This window comes from Bactrocera dorsalis, chromosome 5 (genome assembly GCF_023373825.1).
Source record: "Bactrocera dorsalis isolate Fly_Bdor chromosome 5, ASM2337382v1, whole genome shotgun sequence".
NCBI lineage: Eukaryota > Metazoa > Arthropoda > Insecta > Diptera > Tephritidae > Bactrocera > Bactrocera dorsalis.
The window spans coordinates 62,222,849-62,241,622 of NC_064307.1; the positions used below are offsets into that span (position 1 = coordinate 62,222,849).

At 30.9% G+C, this 18,774-nt stretch overlaps 1 long non-coding RNA gene across 1 annotated transcript; it reads right to left on the bottom strand.

Annotated features, from left to right (window-relative positions):
- Positions 1-2,851: 2,851 nt before the first annotated feature.
- On the bottom strand, positions 2,852-14,867 carry LOC125778981 (uncharacterized). Its single transcript, XR_007423069.1, has 2 exons — positions 14,386-14,867; positions 2,852-3,123 (listed from the first exon to the last, which is right to left on the bottom strand). It is a non-coding gene; the product is annotated as an uncharacterized LOC125778981 (long non-coding RNA).
- Between the last annotated feature and the right edge of the window lie 3,907 nt (positions 14,868-18,774).

The window sequence follows — 18,774 nt, forward strand, 5'->3', positions numbered from 1 at the left end:
AGTCAGATCTCTACCTTTGCAGTGGTATATCTGCATGAGTTTTAACCAATTGTAGAGGTACTTCTGTCACTCTGTTTGATTTTCCTTTAAGAAATGCATTCTGAACGCTTCAACCGCCACTTCAGGTGTCGAAAAACGTTGAGCTCTTAGTTTATTTTTTTTTCATTTTTTTAATACTGGAATAAAAAGAAGTCATACGAATTTAAGTCAGAACTATACGGTGGATGACTCATCAAATTGATGGTTTGAGTCCTCAAAAATACCATTGTTTCAGTCGACGTTTAAGAGCTCGCATTATCATGATGAAGAGTGATCCGTCTTCGGCGGTTGGTTTTCCTACTTTTTTGAAAGACAAGTGGCAATAAAATGTTTTTGTGCCACTCAGAATTCAATCTTCATACAAGTACTTTAAAAATAGTATCTATCCATTGCATTTTTTATAGCGAATATCCACACTTCGTAGGCCTAAGATCGTTCACGAATGGAGTAAGCTGTTTAACGAGATGGCACACATGATGGCATTTGAAAGTACTCAGAAGACGTTTTAAAACGAATTACTTATGATATGAAGAGCATTTACTACAGCCCAAATGGTTCAGGGTGGCAAGGCTTCCATATTATGATTACAGACTTTAAGAGAAGGAATACCCAGTCTCCGACAAAGTGCTGCAGGCTTGGCTTAAAAAGCCTCTAATGAATCTTCGGCGAATAGGCGAAAAGATGCCGTCATTGCACCGACGGAGCACCTACCCACGAAAGGTAGGCAACAAAGCGACGAGGGAACAACACAGCAATCAACACCAAATGTGCTCAGACGTCGACGAAAACCCTGCGTAAGCCCCCATCAGAATTAAGCCCAGTAAGATTCTGATTACGGTGTACTCAGTGTAAACCAAAAGCAAAGGGCTGGTGAGGGCAGTATTCTATCACCCCAGTAGGTAAGAGTGACATCTTATCAAAAAGGCTGGTAAGTTAATACTGTTCTCACCACCGTCACGTTTAGACCTTAACAGGTCTTCAAGTACATACGTTCACTGCACGTCGCCATAATTCTTTGGCGGTACAGGTTCAGTTAAGTCGAGTATCTGATTCGTGCCCGAAGCTGGCTCTGAACATAAGCTCCCATAAGGACTTGTGTCAACCTTCGTGTGACTTTCCTGTTTGCAAAAAAAGCGAAGCTCATAAAGCGAACCTGCTACAACGAGTGGAATTAGCGGCTTGAGGCGGATATAAATTATCAGCATGAAAAGCTGAGTCGATCTAGTCATGACCGCGTGTCTGTATAGAACCGAACTCTTACCCTTAGTTTTTGAGATATTTGTCTGAAAAAATGCTCATATTTCTTTCTTCCCAAGAAGTTGCTAATTTGTTAAAACTGCCGATATTGGATCACTATAGCATATATCTGCTACACAGACTGAGCAATCATGACCTTGTATGGCGAACTTTTTTATTTGTTGAGGTATCTGCACGAAATTTTGAACAGGTTATTTTCCAAAGCAAGGATACAATATGCGAAAAAATTGTTCAGATCGGACCACTATAGCATATAGCTATCATACAAACTCAACGATCAGGATCATGTCTTTGTTTGAAAAACTCTTCTATTTGACAAGATATTCTTCCCGGGCATAGCTTACTGTTCACGGCAGCCGTATAATCTCTAAAAATTATCTTATCGGATCACTAAAACATACATCTTGGATGTACATATGTATAATGGCCTCTCAAAACATAGTTCTTGTATGAAAAACTTTTTCAATTGATGAAATATCTTCAAAAAATTTGGCAAGTTGGATGATAAAATTGGGATAAAGAGCCTTTTGAACTTTTTATCAACTTTTTTTATTCTCTTTTATAATCATTCAAAAACTAAAATAACATTTTGACACACCATGTATGCCTGATATTAAATTATTCATTGTACAATGTTGCGCTTGATTGCCAACGGCGCGTAAAAGAAACAATTTTCAAAAATAATTCACTCTCACTGCAGTTCACTTTTTGCGCAAACAGTTTGCGCAACCCATGCCCACAAACAAATAACGCAAAAACCGTTTGAATAAAAGCAAGCCGAGTTAACAGAATAAGCAGCGAAAAAAAGATGCGAAACAAAGCAAATCAAATGGAGGGGAAATACATAAATAAAAGAAACAATAAAATATTCGCAGCAAAGTAATTAATTATTCATAAGGCTGCAAGTAGACGAAATCAATCATATTTTTTCCCAACATTATGCTATATATTTTTTCGCTACTATTGTTATTGTTGCTTTGATGTAGAATGCGCGCATTGTGTGTGGCAAATAAAATAGCATAAATAATAATGGTAATAAAAATGGTAAGCGTGTGCTAAATAAATAAGTAAGTTTGTATGCCCTGTAGGAAAAAATTAGGTTAAAAAAATTAAATTTTTTTTGGGTGCATGTGAGATATAATAGTTTTATTTTCGAGAAAGTTAACTAATTTTGTTGTAAATTTTTTTTTTATTTTGTCAATGGTGCAAGGTTGTAAATTTTCCTACAGGGTCTTCAGATTTTTTTTTTTATTGTGCACAAATATAGTACATGCGTAATGGAAAGGCATTTATATTTATTAACATACCGAAATGTTGCCGCTTCGTATGTTGCTAACGTTTTTCGCTATAATTGTTGTTGCGTTTGCCACCGCCGTTGTAATCCGCGTTATTAGTGTTGTATATGTATGTATTTGGTTGTTGTTGCTTTGGTTGTACTTTTTGTTGTGGTTGATTGGTGGCCAGCTAAGCACTCGCAAAGCCTTGGCAAATTCACTCCAAAATTAATGTTGCAAGCAGCAAACCGTACGCCAAAAAATATACATTCGTGTGTGTGTATATGTATGTGTGTGTGGCAGTCTGCTTGCTCGAATTACATATATTACTTTTGTAATTAATTAGCTTTTTTCACTTTTACAAATAATCTTTTTAGCTGGATGACACCGAAATTTGTTGCCACACTTCCGACGGCTTTATGCGCTTAACATTTTATTTTTTATTTATTACTTTATGAATTTTTTATTTGCTTTGCGTACACTTTTTGCCACAGTTTTGTTAGTCACGAGTGTGTATTTGTTTTAAAATTTTCACCACTTTGCGGAATGGAAACTAAAAAGTAGAAATATAAATTAAAAATGTGTTAATTTGTTAAGAGATATTGCCCACAAGGGGATAATAAAGTAGCATTTGGTTTCAACAAATCAAAGGCAGACACGCCGACATGCATACATACACTGCAGAAAATGAATTTTATTCAAAATAAAGTTATGGAATTAAAAAAAAAAATTAATAAAAATTAATAAAATTAACCAATAATTAACATTAATAATTTCATAATTAAGAAAATTATTTTTTTATAAATTATAAAAATAGAATGCAATTTAAAAAAAATAATTAATAAAAATAAATTAATTAATTAAAAATTAACACTAATAATTAAGAAAATTATTTTTTTTTTAAACTTATGGAATTTAAAAAAATTAATGAATAAAAATTAATAAAATTAACCACTAATTAACATTAATAATTTCATATTTAAGAAAATTATGTTTTTTATAAATTATAAAATAAGAATGCAATTTAAAAAAAATAATTAATAAAAACAAATTAATTAATAAATAATTAACACTAATAATTTCATAATTAAGAAAATTATTTTTTTTTTATAAATTATTAAAAAACTTATGGAATTTAAAAAAATTAATGAATAAAAATTAATTTTATTTAACAAATTAAGCACATAATTTTTTTTTATTATAAATTACAGCAATTAAAAAATATGTTAATTTTCAGTAATAAAATACTTAATAAAATTCTATTATATTTTTATGATAAATTTGATTAAAAAACTAATTTAAAAAAATTTTTGTAAAACTGCAAAAAAATTAATGAATAAAAATTAATTAAATTTAACAAACTAAATTTTTTTTTGAAAAATTAATTTAAAAAATTATAATTAATAAAATTTAACCAATTTAAAATATTATTTTTTGAAAAAAATTATTTATAACAAGTAAGTAAGGGCTAATTTCGGGTGTCACCGAACATTTTATACTCTCGCACAATAAAGTGATAATAGAGATTTCATTATCCGTCATTTACATATTTTTTTATTTTGCTGTAAAATTATTTAGAATTAAATTCTGAGAGATTTACCGATATTTTCGGTGAAAAATTAGGTTAGGTTAGGTTGGGCACTGAGTTCTTCGTGTTCGATATCAGGGACCTTGAAAAGTTATAGTCCGATCACAACAATTTTTCCACAAGGGATACCTCAGCTCACATACCGTATTTCAGTAAAGTTTTATTCCGCTATGATCATTGGTTTCTAATGTATATAAATTATACAGAGAAGGCATCAGATGGAATTCAAAATAGCGTTATATTGGAAGAAGGCGTGGCTGAGAACCGATTTCGCCCATATTTACTATATGTCATCAGGGTGCTAAAAAAATATTATATACGAATTTCATTGAAATCGGTTGAGTAGTTCCTGAGTTATGGTTTTTTGGTCCATAAGTGGGCGACGCCACACCCATTTGTAATTTTTAAAAAAAAGCCTGGGTGGCAGCTTCCTTCTGTCATTCTTTCCGTAAAATTTTGTGTTTCTGACGTTTTTTGTTAGTCGGTTAATGCACTTTTAGTGATTTTCAACATAACCTTTGTATGGGAGGTGGGCGTGGTTATTATCCGATTTCTTCCATTTTGAACTGTATATGGAAATGCCTGAAGAAAAAACGGCTCTATAGAGTTTTGGTTGACATAGCTATAGTAAGTTTCCGAGATATGTACAAAAAAACTTAGTAGGGGGCGGGGCCACGCCCACTTTTCCAAAAAAATTACTTCCAAATATGCTCCTCCCTAATGCGATCCTTTGTGCCAAATTTCACTTTAATATCTTCATTTATGGCTTAGTTATGACACTTTATAGGTTTTCGGTTTCCGCCATTTTGTGGGCGTGACCGTGGACCGATTTTGCCCATCTTCGAACTTGACCTTCTTATGGAGCCAAGAAATACGTGTACCAAGTTTCATCATGATATCTCAATTTTTACTCAAGTTACAGCTTGCACAGACGGACGGACGGACAGACAGACATCCGGATTTCAACTCTACTCGTCACCCTGATCACTTTGGTATATATAACCCTATATCTGACTCTTTTAGTTTTAGGACTTACAAACAACCGTTATGTGAACAAAACTATAATACTCTCCTTAGTAACTTTGTAGCGAGAGTATAAAAGTTTTATGAAATTTAAAAACATTGCTGAATAAAAATTAATTAAATTTAAAAAATTAAGAATATATTTTTTTTTTTTGAGAAATTATAAGTGTTATAAAAGTTTAAATAATTACTAAAATTGTATTTTTATTAAAAACATTAATGAAAAAATTAATGAAATCTAAAAAGAAAATATTTTCATAAATAATAAACTAAAAAAAATTGTTCATTAACTTAAAATTAAGAAATAATTATAAAATTGTACTTTTAGCTAATTTAAATCAATGAAAAATCCATAATATTAAAACAAAAATTATAAATAAAAAATGTACAAAAATTAAATTTTTGGATAACATTTTCTTAAGATTTTATTTAAATTAATCAAAAACAAATTCATAATATAAAAAAAAGAAAAAATAAAAAAAAATATTAATTAAAATTATTTTTAAGAATTTATTGTAATTTTGTAGAATTTATTTATTTTTTTATTAAAAAATAAAAAACAAAATCAATCAAATTTAATATACTTCAATTCATTTTAAGCAATTACAAAAATTAAAAAAAAAATTATTAAATTTATATTACAAAATATAACAAGTGCCTTAAGTTACAAAAATTAAAAAAAAAATTATTAAATTTATATTACAAAATATAACAAGTGCCTTAAGTTATTTAATATTAATTTTAATTTTTTTTTTAATTTTCTTGAATTTTTTTTAGTTTAATATAGAAATTCTGCAGTTTTTTTTTGAAAAATTATGAAAATAAAAAAACAAAACAATATATTAAATTATAAAATTGTATTTTAATTGAATTAAATATAATAAATATATAAAAATAAAAATTTAAAAAATTAAAAAATTAAATTTAAAAAACTTAGAATAATGCTAGTAAATTATGAAAATAAAAATGTTAAAAATAAAAAATAAAATACCTTAAATTAATTAACAAATATTGCTGTAAAAATCGATTTTTACTATATAAGAGATACAAGTATGTAGTACTTCCTAAATATTGTACTAATAAAAGTAATATTTTTGTAAATAAATATATACTGTATATATATAATAGATTTATAGTATATAATATTTCTAGAAATATTAAAAATTAATATTTCTTAAAAGCAAAACGAGTTCTGAACCTTTTTAAAGCAACAAATCGGCTTCCACACTGCTCTCACACAACTTTTTATACACTTACTGAGGAAAAAATTTACAATTTTAGAAATATTTTCACATATTTATAAGTTTAAAATTTGTAAACACATCAAAGCAACTAAATTGACTGGACAAAATAGCACTTAACCAGAAAATTAATAGAAAATTTTAGAAATAAATATTTAATGAAGTGCAAAATTTATAGTGAAATACAATGTTTTTCTATTAACCGCAGAAAAATATTGAAAAATAAATAAATATAATAGAAATATAAAAAAATACGGCATCCATGTCAGTCAATGTGGTAATAAATTACTTAATTAAAAATGCATATGCACTCAATTAACTGCCATAAATAATGATATACTGCGTAGTTATTTTATAGACTATATGTACAAATACGAATATTGTGCATATTATATATATACACATATATAAATATATAGATATATGCATATATAAATGGTTATCCATTCAAATTTCCAAATTTTTTTTTAATATATTCTTATTTTATGAAATTCATTTGATTTCACAATTGTTTATTTATAAAATATCGTCCAAACGGAAGTTTTGCAATTTGTATACCGAAACAGAAGGCAATTCATAAAAAGTTAACTTTTGTAGGGATAACGACAAAGAAAAGCACATAATCAGTCACTGAGAAAACACTGTAAATCTCAACTAACAGTACATTCACTTCACGGCTCAAACAAGAGTTTCCCTGCCATTTAGGTGTTTAGTTATTTTACCATACTCAATATTTTTATACAACTTGCTTTAAACATCACCTCGTTTTGTCTACTGTTTTTTCTATATTTTTTCACTATTTCAAAAGTGTCTCATCTTACAGATATTGAAAGAATTGGTGCAGAAGTTGTAGAATCGCGTACCAAACTCTCAATTTCTCTGGGAGGTTTTTCGAGCATCTACCAGCGGAGTTCATCGCTATAAGATATAAACTTTCATCGTAACGAAAGTATCAGTAAACTCAGGGATAGTCAAGCGGCATTTGAAGCGATCTCTGTTTATGCGATATCTGGTGCAGGAGTGCATAGCTTATCTGCTAGTAACCAAGTACACCTTATCTGGTTGCCAGCTCACAAGAGTATAGCCTGGAAATAGTTGGCTAGCGAGCGTTTACGCGCTGCAACTTCTCTAGAAAGGTAGTACTGGAACCCTGTTTTGCGGTTGGTCTTCAAACCACAAGAAAGCTGATCCACAAAGAGGGAAGAGTAAGTAGGGATAGGCATTAGAAGCCGGCCATTGGGAGATTCAACATGGGCTTAACCTCTTATGCTCTAATGCTAACTGTTACTGCTGCGACATGAAACCGGAAACTGCCGAGCACCTGATATTAAGCTACACAGCAGCACATAGGCTGCTATATATATTTCTGGACTAGGCAACACTAAGTGTTGCCAGGTGCAATCTGACATTTCCATTGAAAAGTTTGACGTTTTTTAGTAGAACATCACTCAGAACGTTTTGTCATTTAATCGTTAGTTGTTTTGTTTACAGGGAATTAAAAAATTCATCTCGGCCAAAAAATTAAATTAACTCGTGAACATTTTCGTGCGATCATTTTTCACAACTTTCGACGTGGATTATCACGACAAGAGTATATCGATGAACTAAAATCTTTGTATGGCTATGAAGCACCATCTGATAGCACTGTGAAAAACTGGTACAACGAATTCAATCGTGGCCGACGCTCGCTCAAAGACGAATTCCGTGAAGGTCGTCCAAAAACAGCCGTTGTGCCAGAAAACATCGATGCCGTACGTGAACTGATAATGCAAGACCGTCATGTAACATACCTTCAGATAGAGGCATGCCTATGCATTTCTCCCACCAGCATACATTCGATATTGCATGAACACCTGGCCGTAAAAAAGGTTTGTTCTCGTTGGATCCCGCACAATTTGACAATCGCTCAAAAAAAGGCTCGTGTGGATTGGTGTAAAGAAATGCTGAAAAAATACGATCGCGGTGCTTCAAAAGACGTTTATAAGATCGTCACAGGTGACGAATCATGGATCTATGCGTATGAGCCCGAAACAAAACAGCAATCGACCGTGTGGGTCTTCCAAGACGAGCCAAATCCAACGAAAAAAAAAACATTTTCGTTGATAAATATGCCTATTTTCATTATTAGGCCAGAAATATATATAGCAGCCCTCGTATGCAACCGCCAGATGAAGGCCTTTAGTTCCATGTTTCCGACAGCTAGTATATTTAACAGCAGCTAGTAGTATGTTGGAATTTATCAATGTGCTTGGTCTAGTATGTGAGGCGTTGTGACAGAAGGGAGAGCACAATAGACCTTAAATCGCGCTGCAAACCTCAATTAGTATCTATATATCTTCACATACTGAAACTAGTCAAACTTAGAGTATTTAAACGCATCGTATTAGCTTGTGTAGGGTAGTACTCGTATACCACATACGCGAAATAGTCCCACAATTTCTGAGATATCGAAGTAAAATTTTACACACGTTCTTTTCTCGCAAGATGCTGCGAATTTGAAAGCTCAGAAATCAAAATTAAGTCCTGTATGGAAAACCATTTATTTGACAAGATAAACTTTGGCATGGGTTACTCCCTAAGGCAATGCTACAATCTCCGAGCATAATGTTCAGAACGTTTTTTTCTCATTGATTTTGTTTTTATTTTTATTTGTTCTTATTATTTTTTATTATTATATTTGGTTATTTTTTTATAAACTCATTTTTTATCATAAAGATTAAAAAAATTTAAACACTATTAATATTACTTATTTTATCCAAAATTTTTTCTTTGGGTATATATAAAAAAATGTAATTATTTTTTTTTTTTAATTTTTTTTTTGTATTTTATTTTATTTTTATTTTTTTTTTTTAATTATTTTTTTTTTTTAATGTTCATACACGTATATTTTTTTTGTAATTTTTGTATCAGTAGAATTGGTTTTATAGTAATTTTTTTCTTGGTATTTTAACCTTTTAAACATTTATAATATGATTTATTTGAGCCACAGCATATATGGGTAGTCGAAAAAATATTTTCGTATTTCTAATCAAACTTCAACTTACTTTTTTATATTTACACTAACAAATAAATAAACAAATATATAATATATTATTTTGGTGGAACACTTTTTGCCATTTTTTCGCTAGAGACATTATTCCAGAAGTGTGAAACTTTCATCAGTGTAAATCGAAATTTCGAAATTTCCAGAACGGTAGCGAGCTAACCCTTGTTGTGCTACACGAACTGATACCGCATCGTCTCCGTAAACTTCACACATTTTATTGGTGGCTTGCGTGGCATTCTTCACTTTTTTATACAAGCATTTCAAAATATTACGAATTTCTTCATTATTTTCACTCATTTTTGAACAGCCGTAACTCTTTTTTCAACTTCCCCGAATTTTATTTTTTTTTTGGTTAAATGAAGCTTAAAATCTCACTTTTCCAACACTGTATGGTATGACACATTGTGATGGGTAGCTACGACTGCAACGACATCTATTGACAAAATACGAAAAGACTTTTTCGCCTACCAATATATTTTAAGCATACTTGAAACAATTTTTGTTGTAATTTTTTATTTAAGCCTATAAATTTAGTTTTTATTTGTAACTTTTTTATAAGTAGAATTATTTTTAATGCCGTCATTATTCCATATTCTTGTTATTATTGTTGACTAAAAATATTATTTTTGGATTTTTTTTTCATAATTTCATTAAAAAAATGTTTATAAATATATTTTTCCTTTATTTCACTATTATTATTTATAATATTTTTGTTTAAAATAGCTATTTTTGTTTTTTCATTGTAAACTTATTTGTTGTCTTCTTAAAATTATTATTATTTTTTAGTACACATTTTTTCTATTTTAGAATGAAAACTATTTCGTAAAATATAATTAGCCGTAAAAATTTTTAATAACACACTGACACAAAGTTCTATTTTCTTTATTATAGTTTTTTAATAAACTTTTTTAAAATTTTTGATTTGATTTTGTAACAAAAAAGTACCCAGAAATTGCAAATAAAACGCAAAACATTTAATTACTCATCAATATTTATTTTGTCGCCTTCAAAGATGTTATACACTTATGCCAACGATTTTTCCAGTCCACGAAACACTTTTCATAAGCACTTTTGGGAATGGCCTTCAGCCTCTTCAGCGAATTTTGCTTTAACTCTTCGATGAACTGAAAACGTGTTCTACTGAGCGTCATTTTCAGTATGGGAACAAAAAAATCACACGGTGCCAAATCTGGTGTATGCAATGGTTGATCGATGCTATTCACTGCGTTTTTAGCCCTAAATCCGGTCACAATCGTACTATTTTTGAAAAAAAATTCAGCTTTATCGTGACGAGTCGAGCAAGAACACGTTTCATACGCAAAATATTCACCAAAATCATTCGAAGGGACTCGCGAGAGATGTCGAGAACTCTTACCATCTCTGTAACACTTGCCTGATTATTTTCAGGCACTATATCTTTCACTTTTTTTTAATACTTTCATCAATTGAAGAGGTCGAAGATCGTCCAGAATGAGGCATGTCTTCAACGATCTCTCAACCAGCTTTAAAAGCTTTGTACCACTCGTAAACTTGCGTTTTTGATAAAAATTTAAACACCGAAAGCCTTTTCCATCATTCGCAATGATTCCGCACATTCATTTTTTTTTACAAAAATGACTATTTTTATTTTATATGCAATATATATATATTTTAAATAAATTCATATTTTTTATTACTCATACTATTTTTTTTTTCAAAACACAATTTCAGTAAGCAAATTTTTTTTCATATTTTTTAATTTTAAATTTTATAAATTTGTATTTTTTAATTACTCATTTTTTTAGTTATTTATATATTTATTTATTATTATTTTTTTTTTTGAAACACACAATTTGAATTAGCAAATTTATTTTCATATTTTTTAATTTTATCTATGCTTTCACGGACTTTTCTGTTTTACAAACCATATTTTTTTTTTTAATTCATTTGTTTTTTTTTTTATAAAAGCGTTTTATTTTTGTTTTATATAAAATGGCAATTTGTTTTTTTTTATTTTTCAAACCTTTATTTAAAAAACACAATTATAATGAACAAATTTATTAATTTTACTATTTCACAGACTTTTCTCTTTTAATTATATTTTTTATCAATTAGATATTTTAATTTATTAGTATTAATTAAATGCTCAAAAGGTAAATTTACTAATTTTAATTTTTTGTATGAAAACACCAATTTTTTTTATATGCAATATACATTTATAAATTAATTTTTATTTTTATTATTAATATCATAAATATTTTAAAAGCACAATTTCAAAAAAAAAATCTTAATTTTATAAATTTTTAATTTTTTGTTGCTCATAAATTTAAAAAAACAAAAATAAAAAAATTTTGTAATAATTATTTTTAATACTTAATTTTATTAATTCTTGCAAAGACTTTGCTCATTTTCGTAGCATAATTTATTTTTCTTTTATTTATTTATTTTTTCTTTTAAAATTCATTTATTTTTTATAAAAACGCGTACTCTTCTTTTATATAACATGGCAATGTGTCATTTTTTATTATTATTAATAAATTTATTTAAACAAAATACAATTTTAACTTGAAAATTTTTTTTTTGTTTAATTACCTTTAATTTTATTAATTATTGTAATTTATTCATTCACAGACTTTTCTATTTTAATTATAATATTTTCAAAATTCATATGATTAATATCAATTAAATCATCACACTATATTTAATTTTTTTAATTTCATACTTTAATTTATTAATATTAATTAATATTAATTAAATCTGATAGTTGTACTAATTTTCTTAGAATAGACGGTACTTTAAGCACATATAAAATATTTTGTTTGTTTTCCAAACATACATTTTTTTTAAACGACTATTTTTGTATTATTTTATTTTTATATAATTTATTTCAATTTTTTTTAGTGCTGATAATTTTTTTTTTAAACACAATAACAAACTTTTTCATTTTTAATTTTAATACATAATTTTATTTATTCTTTCTTTGTCCTTTTACAGATTTTATTGTTTTAATTAATTTGTTTTTTTTTTCAATTTTTTTTTTTCTATTTTATATTATATGGCGATTTGAAATTTTTTTATTATTATTAATAATTTTATTTTGACAAAAAGCAAATTGCTTTATTTTTTGTATAATTTTACTTTTTAATTTTTTTAATTAATAAATTTTTTTTAATTTTTTAATTAATATTCATTCACAGACTTTTCTATTTCAACTGAAATTTTTTATTATTAATTAGTCATCATCACAGCGTATTTTAATTTTTTTTAATTTGATATATTAATTTATTAGTATTAATTAAATATTCCTTTTCAATAACAAACTTTTTCATTTTTAATTTTAATACATAATTTTATTTATTCTTTCACAGACTTTGCCCTTTTACAGATTTTATTGTTTTGATTAATTTTTTTTTTTTCAAATCGCTTACTTTTATTTCATATAATATGGCGATTTGTAATTTTTTTTATTATTTTTTATAATTTTATCTTGACAAAAAGCAACTTTAATTAACAAATTGCTTAATTTTTTTTTTAATTTTTGTATAATTTTACTTTTTAATTTTTTTAATTAATAATTTTTTTTTAATTTTTCAATTAATATTCATTCACAGACTTTTCTATTTCAACTGAAATATTTTCTATTTTAAAATTCAATTTTTTTATTATCAATTAGTCATCACACAGCGTATTTTAATTTTTATAAATTTAATATATTAATTTATTAGTATTAATTAAATATTCCTTTTCGTGTGTACGCCAATAAAGAAGAAGGAGAAGAATTAAATACTCACAGTTATACTAATTTTCATACAAAACTTCAATTAATCAAAAAAAATCTCACTCCGCAATCACACACTTTACTTTATCTAGCATACTACTTTGCATTAGCACAAGATTTCAAAATTCGATTATTTCATTAACAAAAAATCCACTTGCAACACCAACACGCCACGCAGAACAACTCAAAGTCAGTGAGCAACAGTAAACCAGTAATTTTCTGCAATCGATACTTTGGCCATAGACAATCAAAACCATACAAAAACACAAACAGCAAACTTAGAATGAATTGTTTTTAGTTTTCATTTATTTTCAGCACACTGCTTGTTGTTGTTATTGTTATGCGCTGTTCTTGACTTGGCTTGGCTGCTTTGTCGCTACGCTCGCTGGTTTAGTGGTCAGTTAAGTTTCCAAAGTCGCGCCATCAACAGAACAAAATCGCAATAACAACGAGTACAACAATAACAACTACAACAATAACAACAACAAAGACAGTAAGCAGAGGCAGCCACAACATAGCAGTCAAGCACGAATCCACCTGCAACCGCAGCAATGCCATCAACTGTTTACCAACAGCTTAAGTAGAACCACGCAATGCCAAACAAATACTAATGCACGTGACAACAACAAAGAATACGCGCGCACACACATAGCCAAAGCAAACACGCACACTAATGTAAATGCAAATAAGAATTTATATAAACAAAAGCCACAACACACACACACACACTCGTTGTATGTATATCTGTAGTTGTGGTTGATGGAAATAAGAACAAAGGCGGTAAAGGCAATGACAAGCATTGCAGCAGGCGAAGGGTAAATGGGAGGAGAGTGGCTGCGTTGGTTTCACACCTTCAACGGCAAGTTAGTGTTATTGTTGTTGTTGCAATTAGTTTCGCAAAAGTGAGAAAAAAAACCTAAAATGCATTTGCTGTTGTTGCCACAATATTAACTGGCATTGTTGTTGTTGTATTGCTTGCCTTGCCACTCGCCGCGTCTATTATACAATACTATATATAAATATATACATACATACATATTTATATATGTAACTCCGTGCAAGTATTAATTTTCAATATTATTGCTATATTTTGTTGTTGTTGTTGTTGCTTTATTTACCCGCTATTTATTTCTTGCTTATTTTTTTTTTGGTTTTCTTACTTTTCGCACTTCACGTTGCACCAATTTCCGTTTGCCACTTTTCAAACGCTTATTGTTGTTGTAGTTGTTGCACGTATTTATTATACGTTATTTTCACACTTTACTAACAATTTTTTTTCCTTGGCTGTATTTTTTGCTTTTTTTTTTTCGTTGTTGCACTTAAGCACTTACTAGCTGTTTTTGTTGTTATTTATGGTTTTTTCTTTTCGTTAACCACACGCAATGTTTGATTTTTATTTAACCGCTTTAAATTTCGACTTTATTCAACCGTTATTGTTGTTTTTGTTGCTCTTGCAAACTAGCTAAATTCCCAACGCTTAGTTGTTTCTTAGCTGCTTGTGCTGCTGTTGACACGACGAAGCACGAATTGCGACTGAAGTCTCAACGAATCGTTGCTTGTGATTTTATTAACTAAAATGTTCGGCGCAGAGTTGCCATGTTGCATTGTGTTGAAGTTGAAATTCATGTTACGTATACGCAACAACATGTGCTGGCTTGTGTGAGGTCGGCAAGCGAAGGCATGCATGAGCGGTTGTTGGCTGTTGACTTTTAGCAGGGTGTGTAGCTAGTTGATGAGCGTGAGTGTGCTTAATGAGAGGTGGTAAATAGTAACTGAGAATGGCGCCTACAGTGACTGATGTTTGACTGGTGTTTGACTGGTTACAAACGGATCTAACACAGGAAAAATGAAGTTCACTGGAGCTGGTAGTTTGAAACGAATCTTCTTCTAATCTTCTGTTTTCGTTCCATTGACCGATTTATTGGCCGTTGCCAATGCGCAAAGAACCTTTTTATCTTCCACAGAACCTTTCTCTCAAAAACTCGTAACGGCCACCATATAGCAGGACAGGAATAATGAGTGACTTTTAGAGTTTGGTCTTTGTTCGTCGAGAGAGGACTTTACTTCTCAATTGCCTACTCAGTTCGAAGTAACACCTGTTAGCAACAGTTATTCTACGTTGGATTTCCAGGCTAACATTGTTGTTACTGTTAATGCTGGTTCCAAGATAGAGGAAATTATCTACAACTTCGAAGTTATGACTATCAACAGTGGCGTTAGAGTGTGGAGATTGGAGTAGTTCGTGGCTGCCCGCAGGGTTCCAGTTATGGTCCATATATTTGGAATTTTATAATGGACTCTCTGCTTGAGCATTGTTATTGGTGTCGCGGACGTCGTGTTGTTCGCCCCATATATCGTGTTTGTTTGTGGCCTGTGCCACTTATAGATGCGTTGTATGGTGGAAAGCAGTCACGACAGTCTTGGGGTGCCAAAAACTCCTCTCATTAAAGCATTATATGATGCTGGCATATTTGCCTTTATGACGCACCGTCAACGAATGATATACAGGTTTTGTTAGGTGCACCCCCTCTTGATCTGATTGTCATACAGCGTGCTGTCAAAATAAGAAGGGCCTCGAGTGTATCATTGCTGCAGAATGACTGGGTCAGGTATCGGTGGCAAGACCATTGATAAAATAGTCAACTGGACTTATAAGTACATTTGGGACGTTGGATTTGTTGAGGGTAACCCAGACTTCAGATTTTGTCTGAGTCTGGGCTTTCTGCATGGGCTTCTGAATGCATTTTTTTAGTGAGCGGAGGTAGAAAACTGGGTGCATGTAATTGCTGAATACCTGATGTACTCGAACATTATGGATCTGGGTGGTAAGGGGATTAACTGGACTGATGGGTGATTAGATCTTAGCGATATGATCTCCACTAGTCGGAATGCCGAACAGTTAGGGTAGTTTGCGCATGAATTGTTTAGGCGGCGAAGGCGTTTAATTGAGAATTAGGGTTAGATTCTTGTGTCAATGGTATATGCGTATGGGCTCCAATCCAGAGTTCGCCAGTCGAGAGCAGTATGGAAACTCAACTCGTAATAGTTTCGGCTACGAGGTCTGACCGGAAACCTAATTCTGGTACCACGGAGAGCAGGAGCCCTTAGAGTTGACTGATAGCCATGGACATGCTGTCTGGCCCTCAGGGAACATCGTTGGTGGTTGTCATTTAAAACCCCGCGAATGCGGGAAGAACTGTCACTTTATCAGTTGAATATGCCGTTTTAGATGCTCCTCGAACCCTAACAGTCAGTTAGAATGTCCATTCCACACTGCAAATTGGTACTGGTAATTCGCGATGCTTTTGAGCGCCATGGGATACGACAGTCAGCAAGTACGTTAAACACTCCGGACAACAGGACAACGGTCAACAGTGACGAGGAACCCAAGTCCCGAGTGCGATGACTGTTCCTTTGATGCAGGAGATATTTCGTCTTGCCTCGTTCACTACCAGACTCATTTACTTCGCTTCTCTATTATCAATATATTTTCTCCAGCAGTAGATTGAAGAAGTCGCACGGAAGGGAATCGGCTTGTCTGACACCTCGTTTGGTATCGAACGGATAGAAGTGGTCCTTGCCGATCCTGATGGAGTTTTTCGAGGATACTACATTCAGGCATACCGGCATAAAGCAGCTCCTTTTCCTGCTGTCAAAAGCAGCTTTAAAATAGGCAAAGAAGTGGTGGGTATCAATCCTCTTTTCATCGGTATTTTGCGCGATTTGATGAATATCTTGTCAGTCCTTGATTTTCCAGGCTTGCCGTCACACTGATGAGGTTCAATCAGTTTGTTCACGGCGGGCTTTAATCGTTCACGTTCGAAGATTGTGGGGTCTCTCTTTATGTGGATTGCGCAGAGCATACTTAAATTCCAATCGTCGAGGACGCCTTCGTCCGACCATATTCCATAAAGAACATGATGCATTCTCCTTGTCAGTTCTTCGCCGCCGTAATTGAATAGCTGAGCCGGCAAACCAACGGCCCCCGCCGCTTTGTTGCTTTTCAAACGGGTAATTGATATTCGAACTTCCTCATGGTCGGACTATAGAACGTCTGTTCCATCATCATCTATTGAGAAATCGGGTTCACCATCTGCTGATGTTATGCTTTCACTGGCATTCAGCAGGCTGGAGAAGTGCTCCTTCCATAATTTCAGCATGCTCTGTGCATCAGCTACTAGATCATCTCTACAAGAGATTCCGCTACCATTACAAATGCTTAATTTATGTGGTGTAATGTGAAAGAGTTAAATGAAATATTCTAAATTATGTTGCATATGAAGTAGGCGCGGTTGTAATCCGATTTCGCTCCTTTTCAAGAAGTAAGATAAGAATATCAGGATTACATCACGCACCGAATTTGATTGAAATTGGTTAAATAGTTCTTCTTACTTCGGCTTTCACCTAAAAGTGGACGGCATTACTCTCCTTGTCCTATTTTGAAACCGATCCCAATTGAGCTCGTTTGTTTCACCTGTTTAACTCGTTTAATTTTAGGTTTTATAAACAACCGTCAGGTGAACAAACTATCATAGTCTGTAACAACATTTTCCGATAGTAAAAAAAAGCATGACAAACATATACATACATATGCTTATATATGTACATTGAATACAACAACATTTATGGGGAACAAAAAATTTTGTGTTAAAAAACCTTCTGTCTAAAGCAAAAGGCAATGACCTACAAATCTATGAAAATACAGTTCAAACCAGTTCTGCCAATTAAAACGCAATGAAGGCTATTACAATTACAATTTTCACAATGTATGTATATGTATTATATATATATATGTATATATGAAGATATATGTATATACATATATAATACACGACTGTTAGCAGAAATGCATTTTCCTGCTAAATTCTTAAATGAGCGGCATATTTTAATTATTATTTTTATTTTTTTAAATATTTTTTCAATTGTTATTGTTACTTTTTATTATTTTTTTTTTTTGAGTTTTTTATTTAATTTTTTCATCACATTTTACAAAAAAAATTATAAATTTTATTTTTTAATCCAATCGATTTAAAACTCGTTATGTTTACTAAGTAAATCACAATCACCGCAATTCAAAGTCATGGTCAAGGTTGTCGCTTATGCCCAATAACACAGAGACCCAAAAAAGTACAAATACCTATATTCAAATGGATTTTATATATACATAAATATCTCAGCACAGGTATTGATAAACATGTAAAAGCAGCTAAACAATTATATTTGTTGAAGCAGCTCATTTGAATATTAATCGTTTGCTTAGAAGTACTTGTTTGAGACAGAAATCCGACGCGTTGAATTGAACAATTACGCAGTGATTTTGTGATTGTCAAGAAAAGGTGAGAAGTTCAGCGAGATGTTCGAAATGTTTTTAAGATATTTAAGCTATAATTTATGTAAAATGAAACTCATTTGAATGAGAGAGTCATAAATGCAACACTGTAGCTATCAGCCACCAAATAATTAAGCAAAAATTTCAGACTAAAAAAATGAAAAATGAGGGAGAGTTTGGAAATGTGGCCGATCAGATGGAAGTGCCGCCGTCTTGTTGA